Source organism: Trachypithecus francoisi, unplaced genomic scaffold (assembly GCF_009764315.1).
Source record: "Trachypithecus francoisi isolate TF-2019V2 unplaced genomic scaffold, Tfra_2.0 Lachesis_group8, whole genome shotgun sequence".
Classification (NCBI taxonomy): Eukaryota; Metazoa; Chordata; class Mammalia; order Primates; family Cercopithecidae; genus Trachypithecus; species Trachypithecus francoisi.
The window spans coordinates 102,048,352-102,057,881 of record NW_022681473.1 but is presented as its reverse complement, the minus strand read 5'-3'; positions in this window follow the sequence as shown (position 1 = coordinate 102,057,881).

Genomic DNA, 9,530 nt, shown 5'->3' with positions numbered 1-9,530 from the left:
AGCAAACGGCACACCAGGAGATTATATCCCATGCCTGACTCGGTGGGTCCCACGCCCACGAAGCCTTGCTCACTGCAAGCGCAGCAGTCTGAGATCAACCTGCAAGGCAGCAGGCTGGCAGAGGGAGGGGCGTCTGCCATTGCTGAGGCTTGAGTAGCTAAACAAAGCAGCCAGGGAATCTTGAACTGGGTGGAGCCAACTGCAGCTCACCAAGGCCTGCTGCCTCTGTAGACTCCACCTCCTGGAGCAGGGCATAGCTGAACAAAAGGCAGCAGAAACTTCTGCAGACTTAAACATCCCTGTCTGACAGCTCTGAAGAGAGGAGTGGTTCTCCCAGCATGGTGTTTGAGCTCTGAGAATGGACAGACTGCCTCCTCACATGGGTCCCTGACCCCCGTGTAGCCTAATTGAGAGATACCTCCCAGTAGGGGCCGACTGATACCTCATACAGGCAGGTGCCCCTCTGGGATGAAGCATCCAGAGGAAGGATCAGGCAGCAATATTTGCTGTTCTGTAGCCTCTGCTGGGGATACGCAGGCAAACAGGGTCTGGAGTGGCCCTCCAGCAAACTCCAACAGACCTGCGGCTGAGGGACTTGACTGTTAGAAGGAAAACTAACAAATAGAAAGAAATAGCATCAACATCAACAAAAAGGACATCCACACCAAAACCCCATCTGTAGGTCACCAACATCAAAGACCAAATGTAGATAAAACCACAAAGATGGGGAGAAACCAGAGCAGAAAAGCTGAAAATTCTAAAAACCAGAGCACCTCTTCTACTCCAAAGGATCACAGATCCTCACCAGCAATGGAACAAAGCTGGATGGAGAATGACTTTGACAAGTTGACAGAAGTAGGCTTTAGAAGGTTGGTAATAAGAAACTTCTCTGAGCTAAAGGAGAATATTCAAACCCATCACAAGGAAGCTAAAAACCTTGATAAAAGATTAGATGAATGGCTAACTAGAATAAGCAGTATAGAGAAGACCATAAATGACCTGATGGAGCTGAAAACCATGGCATGAGAACTACGTGATGCATGCACAAGCTTCAGTAGCCAATTTGATCAAGTGGAAGAAAGGATATCAGTGATTGAAGATCAAATTAATGAAGTGAGAAGAGAAGTTTAGAGAAAAAAGAGTAAAAAGAAATGAACAAAGCCTCCAAGAAATATGGGACTATATGAAAAGACAAAATCTACATTTGATTGGTGTAGATGAAAGTGATGGGGAGGAAAGAACCAAGTTGGAAAACACTCATCAGGATATTATCCAGGAGAACTTCCCCAACCTAGCAAGGCAGGCCAACATTCAAATTTAGGAAATACAGAGAACACCACAAAGACATTCCTCAAGAAGAGCAACCCCACGACACATAATTGTCAGATTTACCAAGGTTGAAATGAAGGAAAAAATATTAAGGGCAGCCAGAGAGAAATGTTGGGCTACCCACAAAGGGAAACCTATCAGACTAACAGCAGCTCTCTCTGCAGAAACTGTACAAGCCAGAAGAGAGTGGGAGCCAATATTCAACATTCTTAAAGAAAAGAATTTTCAACTCAGAATTTCGTATCCAGTCAAACTAAGCTTCATAAGTGAAGGAGAAATAAAATCCTTTACAGACTAGCAAATGCTGAGAGATTTTGTTACCACTAGGCCTGCCCTACAAGAGTTCCTGAAGGAAACACTAAACATGGAAAGGAACAACTTGTACCAGCCACTGCAAAAACATGCCAAATTGTAAAGACCATCAATACTAGGAAGAAACTGCATCAACTAATGGGCAAAATAACCAGCTAACATCATAATGACAGGATCAGATTCACACATAACAATATTGACCTTAAATGTAAATGGGCTAAATACCCCAATTAAAAGACACAGACTGGCAAATTGGATAAAGAGTCAAGACCCCATCGTGTGTGGTATTCAGGAGACCTGTCTCACATGCAGAGACACACATAGGCTCAAAATAAAGGGATGGAGGAAGATCTACCAAGCAAATGGAAAGCAAAAAACAACAACAACAACAACAACAAAAAACAGGAGTTGCAATCCTAGTCTCTGATAAAACATACTTTAAACCAAGAAAGATCAAAAGAGACAAAGCCATTACATAACAGTAAAGGGATCAATTCAACAAGAAGAGTTAACTATCCTAAATATATATACACCCAATACAGGAGCACCCAGATTCATAAAGCAAGTCCTTAGAGACCTACAAAGAGACTTAGACTCCCACATAATAATAATGGGAGACTTTAACACCCCACTATCAATATTAGAGAGAGCAATGAAACAGAAGGTTAACAAGGACATCCAGGACTCGAACTCAGCTCTGCACCAAGCAGACCTAATAGATATCTACAGAACTCTCCACCCCAAATCAACAGAATATACATTCTTCTCAGCACCACATTGCACTTATTCCAAAATTGACCACATGGTTGGTAGTAAAGCACTCCTCAGCAAATGTAAAAGAGCAGAAATCAAAACAAACTGTCTCTCAGACCACAGTGCAATCAAATTAGAACTCAGGATCAAGAAATTCACTCAAAACCACACAACTACATGGGAACTGAACAACCTGCTCCTGATTGACTACTGGGTACATAACAAAATGAAGGCAGAAATAAAAAGTGTTCTTTGAAACCAATGAGAACAAAGACACAATGTACCAGAATCTCTGGGACACATTTAAAACAGTATGTAGAGGGAAATTAATAACACTAAATGCCCACAAGAGAAAGCAGGAAAGATCTAAGATCTAAAATCGATACCCTAACATCACAATTAAAAGAACTAGAGAAGCAAGAGCAAACATATTCAAAAGCTAGCAGAAGGCAAGAAATAACTAAGATCAGAGCAGAACTGAAGGAGATAGAGACACAAAAAACCCTTCAAAAAAATCAATGACTCCAGGAGCTAGTTTTTTGAAAAGATCAACAAAATTGATAGACCGCTAGCAAGACTAATAAAGAAGAAAAGAGAGAAGAATAAAATAGATGCAATAAAAAATAAAGGGGATATTACCACTGATCCCACAAAAATACAAACTACCATCGGAGAATGCTATAAACACCTCTATGCAAATAAACTAGAAAATCTAGAAGAAATGGATAAATTCCTGGACACATACACCCACCCAACACTAAACAAGGAAGAAGTTGAATCCCTGAATAGACTAATAACAGGCCCTGAAATTGAGGCAATAATTAATAGCCTACCAACTAGAAAAGTCCAGACGGATTCACAGCCAAGTTCTACCAGAGATACAAAGAGGAACTGGTACCATTTCTTTTGAAACTATTCCAATTAATGGAAAAAGAGGGAATCCTCCCTCACTCATTTTATGAGGCCAGCATCATCCTGATACCAAAGTCTGGCAGAGACACAACAAAAAAAGAGAATTTTAGACCAATATCCATGATGAACATCGATGCGAAAATACTCAATAAAATACAGGCAAACCGAATCCAGCAGCACATCAAAAAACTTATCCACCACGATCAAGTGGGCTTCATCCCTGGGATGCAAGGCTGGTTCAACATACGCAAATCAATAAATGTAATCCATCATATAAACAGAACCAAAGACAAAAACCACATGATTATCTCAATAGATGCAGAAAAGGCCTTCGACAAAATTCAACAGCCCTTCATGCTAAAAACTCTCAATAAATTAGGTATTGTTGGAACGTATCTCAAAATAATGAGTTATTTATGACAAATCCACAGTCAGTATAACACTGAATGGGCAAAAACTGGAAGCATTCCCTTTGAAAACTGGCACAAGACAGGGATGCCTCTCTCACTACTCCTATTCAACATAGTGTTGGAAGTTCTGGCCAGGGCAATGAGGCAAGAGAAAGAAATAAAGGGTATTCAATCAGGAAAGAGGAAGTCAAATTGTTCCCTGTTTGCAGATGACATCATTGTATATTTAGAAAACCCCATTATCTCAGCCCAAAATCTCCTTAAGCTGATAAGCAACTTCAGCAAAGACTCAGGATACAAAATCAATGTGCAGAAATCACAAGCATTCCTATACACCAATAACAGAAAAACAGAGAGCCAAATCATGAGTGAACTCTCATTCACAATTGCTAGAAAGAGAATACCTAGGAATCCAACTTACAAGAGATGTGAAGTACCTCTTCAAGGAGAACTACAAACCACTGCTCAACAAAATAAAAGACGACACAAACAAATGGAAGAACATTCCATGCTCATAGATAGAAAGAATCAATATCGTGAAAATGGCCATACTGCCCAAGGTAATTTATAGATTCAATGCCATCCCCATCAAGCTACCAATGACTTTCTTCACAGAATTGGAAAAAACTACTTTAAAGTTCATATGGAACCAAAAAAGAGCCCACATAGCCAAGACAATCATAAGCAAAAATAACAGCTGGAGGCATCATGCTACCTGACTTCAAACTATACTACAAGGCTACAGTAACCAAAACAGCATGGTACTGGTACCAAAATAGAGATACAGACCAATGGAACAGGATAGAGGACTCAGAAATGATACCACTCATCTACAACCATCTTATCTTTGACAAACCTGACAGAAACAAGAAATGGGGAAAGGATTCCCTATTTAATAAATGGTGCTGGGAAAACTGGCTAGTCCTGTGTAGAAAGCTGAAACTGGATCCCTTCCTTACACCTTATACAAAAATTAATTCAAGATGGATTAAAGATTGAAATGTTAGACCTAAAACCATAAAAACGCTGGAAGAAAACCTAGGCAATACCATTCAGGACATAGGCATGGTCAAGGACTTCATGACTAAAATACCAAAAGCCATGGCAACAAAAGCCAAAATAGATAAATGAGATCTAATTAAACTAAAGAGCTTCTGCACAGCAGAAGAAACTACCATTAGAGTGAACAGGCAAACTACATAATGGGAGAAAATTTTTGCAATCTACCCATCTGACAAAGGGCTAATATCCAGAATCTACATAGAACTTAAACACATTTACTAGAAAAAATAAACAACCCCATCAAAAAGCGGGTGAAAGATATGAATAGACACTTCTCAAAAGAAGACATTTATGCGGCCAACAGACACATGAAAAAATGCTCATCATCACTGGTCATCAGAGAAATGCAAATCAAAAGCACAATGAGATACCATCTCATACCAGTTAGAATGGTGATCATTAAAAAGTCAGGAAATAACAGATGCTGGAAAGGATGTGGAGAAATAGGAACGCTTTTACACTGTTGGTGGGAGTGTAAACTAGTTCAACCATTGTGGAAGACAGTGTCGTGATTCCTTAACGATCTAGAACTAGAAATACCATTTGACCCAGCAATCCCTTTACTGGTTATATACCCAAAGGATTATAATTCATGCCACTACAAAGACACATGCACATGTATGTTTATTGTGGCACTATTCACAAGAGCAAAGTCTTGGAACCAACCCAAATGTCCATCAATGATAGACTGGATTAAGAAAATGTGGCACATACACACCATGGAATACTATGCAGCCACAAAAAAGGATGCGTTCATGTCCTTTGCAGGGACATGGATGCAGCTGAAAACCATCATTCTGAGCAAACTATCACAAGGACAGAAAACCAAACGCTGCATGTTCTCACTCATAGATGGGAATCGAACAGTGAGAACACTTGGACACAGGGCAGGGAACATCACACACTGGGGCCTGTCATCGGGTGGGGGGTCTGGGAGGGGATAGCATTAGGAGAAATACCTAATGTAAATGACGAGTTAATGGGTGCAGCAAACCAACATAGCACATGTATACCTATGTAACAAACTTGCACATTGTGCACATGTACCCTAGAACTTAAAGTATAATTTAAAAAAAAAAGAAATAAGCTGCTATATCCAAGGAGTAGGCAGGTGCACGTGGTCACCTTGGCCTTGGTCACCATGGCCATGACCTGGGCCAACTCATGATGAGTAAGAGGATGGCAAGTTGAGGCAAGCTGGGCAGCCCTGGGTAGGTTGTTCTATCCATTATTGTGGGTTTTGAAGTATCCAACTATTATTGTTGAATTGTCTGTTTTTCCCTGACAGTTTCTGCTTTATATATTTTGGGGCTCTGTTAGGTGCAGGTGCATATATTTATAATTATTATATATTCTTGAGGGATTGACTTTTTTTTTTTTTTCAAGATGGAGTCTATCTCTGTCACCTAGGATGGAGTGTAGTGGTGTGATCTTAGCTCACTGCAAACTCCGCCTCCTGGGCTGAAGCGATTCTCCCACCTCAGCCTCCCGAGTAGCTGGGATTTCAGGCGCATGCCACCATGCCTGACTAATTTTTGTATATTTAGTAGAGAAGGGGTTTCATCATATTGGTCAGGCTGGTCTTGAGCTCCTGACATCAAGTGATTCACCCACCTTCACTAGCATTTTTTATTTCTTAATATGGATTAATTTACTGTCTTGTATCTTTTTATTTCAGCCTTAAGGACTCCCTTTAGTATAGTCATGCATCTCTTAATGTTGGAGATACATTCTGAGAACTGTGTTGTTATGCGGTTTTTCACTGTGTGAAATAGAGTGTACTTACAGAAACCTAGATGGTATAGCCTACTACACGCCTAGGCTGTGTGGCATAGCCTATTGCTCTGAGGCTACAAACCTGGATAGCATATTACCATACTGAATACTGAAGGCAGTTGTAACACAATACTAAGTATTTATGTATCTAAACATAGAAAAGATACATTAAAAATACGGTATAAAAACTTCATTATAATCTTGTGGGATCACTGTTGAATATGTGGCACATGACTGTATTTCTTGTAGGATAGGTTCACTAGCAATGAATTCTCTCAGTTTTTGTCTACCTGAGATTATCTTAATTACTTTTTCACTTTTGAAGGATAGTTTTGCTAGATACAGAATTTTGGTTGACAATCTTTTTCTTTAAGGAATTTGAATGTGCCATTCTGGCTTCCATGGTTTCTGATGAGAAGCCAACTCTTAACTGTTAAACTGTTGATTGAGGATCGCTTTGTATGTGATAAGTTGCTTTCCTCATGCTGCTTCCAAGAATCTTTCTTGTCTTTGGCCTTAAATAATTTGATTATGATGTGTTTATGTGTGGATCTCTTTGATATATCCCACTTGGAGTTTATTGAGTTTCTTTCCATGTGCAGATTGATATTTTTCATCAAATTTGGAAAGTTTTTGGTCATTATTTTTTCAAATATTATTTCTGCTTCTCTCTTTCTTGGATGCTCATTACACACACACACACACACACACACACACACACACACACACACAGTACATATTTTTGATGTTATCTCAAATGTCTCTGAATCTTTGTTCATTTTTCTCCATTATTTTTTCCTTTCTATCCCTTAGACTGTATAATATCAATTCACATATCTTTAATGCACAGATTCTTTTTTCTGCCTGCTCAGATCTGCTTTTGAGCCCCTTTAGTAAATTTTTCCTTTCAGTTATCATACTACTCAACTCTAGAATTTATATTTGGTTCTTTAAAAAATACATAATTTCGATCTCCTTATTGATATTTGTTACCTGATAAGATTATTCTCACACCTTTTTCTAGTTCTTTGGATATGATTTTCTTTAGTTCTTTGAATGTATATAGAATAGATGATTTAAAGTTTTCATCTTATAAGTTCAATATATGGGCTTCCTCAGGGAGAGTTTTTATCAATTATTTTTTTCCCCATGTATGTGCCTTACTTTCTTGTTTCTTTGTGTGCCTCATAATTTCTTACTGAAAGCTGCATTTTAAATAACATAATATGATACAGCAACTTTGGAAATAAGATTCTTGCCCTTCCTCGGGGTCTGCTGTTGTTGATGTTGCTTCTTTGTGGGTTTAGCGACTTTTCTGAGCTAATCCTGCAAAGTCTGTATTTTTGTCATGTGTGGCCACTGAAATTTCTGCTTAGTGTTCAGCTAATAATTTGACAGAGGGTGCCTTGATGTTTGGAACCAAGAAGTCACCTTGTTTTTGCAGAGCGGCTCTGTGCGTATGTTGGAACATGCCTTCAACACTCAGACAGGACATTTTGACAACTCCACCTTAGCATTCCTGCTTGGGCAGAGCCTTAAGCTTAGCCCAGGTTGAGAGCTCAGGACCTTCCTTAGTTTTTTCCTGCAAATGTGCACAGCCCTAGGCATGTGCACCCTCCTGTGCGTACATATGGCTTTCTATATTCCTAGGAATGTTTCAGAGCCTTTCAAGGCTCAAGGCCCTTTATAGATATTTTATTCCCCCAGATTTTCTTTTTAAGGTTTTTGGTTAGCCTGTTTTTTTTTGCCTCAACTGTCATCCATTGTTTTAGGCAACCACAAAGTCCAACAATTGTCTCCAGTTGTTTTCAACAAATACCCTTGAAGAAAAAGCTGTTCACTCCAGGCAAGTTTTGAGACAGATGAAATAAAGACAGTCTTGCAAATGGTATCTTCCAGGGAACCACTAGACAGGTCAAATAATTACAACTCTCTGGGAATGAGGATTTGAAGGAACTCCAAGGCTGTTCTACCACTTCTTGTAGCTGCCAGGCTGCTGGTTTCCATGGTGATTGTGGTTTGTTGGTTATCAAGGCTACTGCAGAGTTGGGGTGAGGGGGCTGGAATTGTAACAAGTTAAAATGCCACAAGGCTCACTCTTCTTACTAAAATTATGTCATTTTTTTTTTTCTTGAATGAAGACTTCCCAGATTGCTATCAACTTTTGATTAATTTCCAGAGTTCTGAAAAATTTGATTCTCACCATTTTTGCCATTTTTCTCATTGCTTTTAGGGAGGAGGGAATTTTCAGAGGATTTTACTCCTACCATTTTCACTGACATTACCTGCAATATATTTTAAATGTCCTTCTCTGTGATTGCTTTGTCGCTTCTCAAAACTCAGTTCAAATGTCTCCTCCATTGCGAAGCCCTCTTCTTTGTATCCTCAGGGCAGCTATTCCTCTATTTTCTTATACCTCTGGGTTTATGCTTTGTTATTTCACTTTTCATAATAACAATTAGTTACATCTGTTTCTATCCCTTTTTTCAGTCTGTAAGCACCCAGTCTTTGACTTGTTCATCCCCCATGCCCAGGCTAGTTTCTGACACACAGTAGATACTCAGGTTTGTAGTCTGAAGAATATTCTCTCCTTCTTCTATAATTCACAGCTGACCTCTGTCTCTTCATTGTCTTATGTGTGCCCTGGTGTGATGACCATAAGTTCAGAGTTGACACACTGAGTGTATGATATAGTTTGGATCTGTGTCCCAACCCAAATCTCATGTCAAATTATAATCCTCAATGTTAAAAGTGGCCCCTGATGGGAGGTGATTTGATCATGGGGGTGGATCCTTCATGATCAAGAAACCTTCATGATTCATCATCCACTTGGTTATTCTCGTGACAGAGTTCTCATGGGATCTGGTTGTTTAAAAGTGTGTGGCACCTCCCCCGTCTCTCTCATGCTGTTGCTTCTGCCATGTTAGAGGCCTTGCTCCCCCTTTGTCTTTCACCATGATTGGAAGCTTCCTGAGG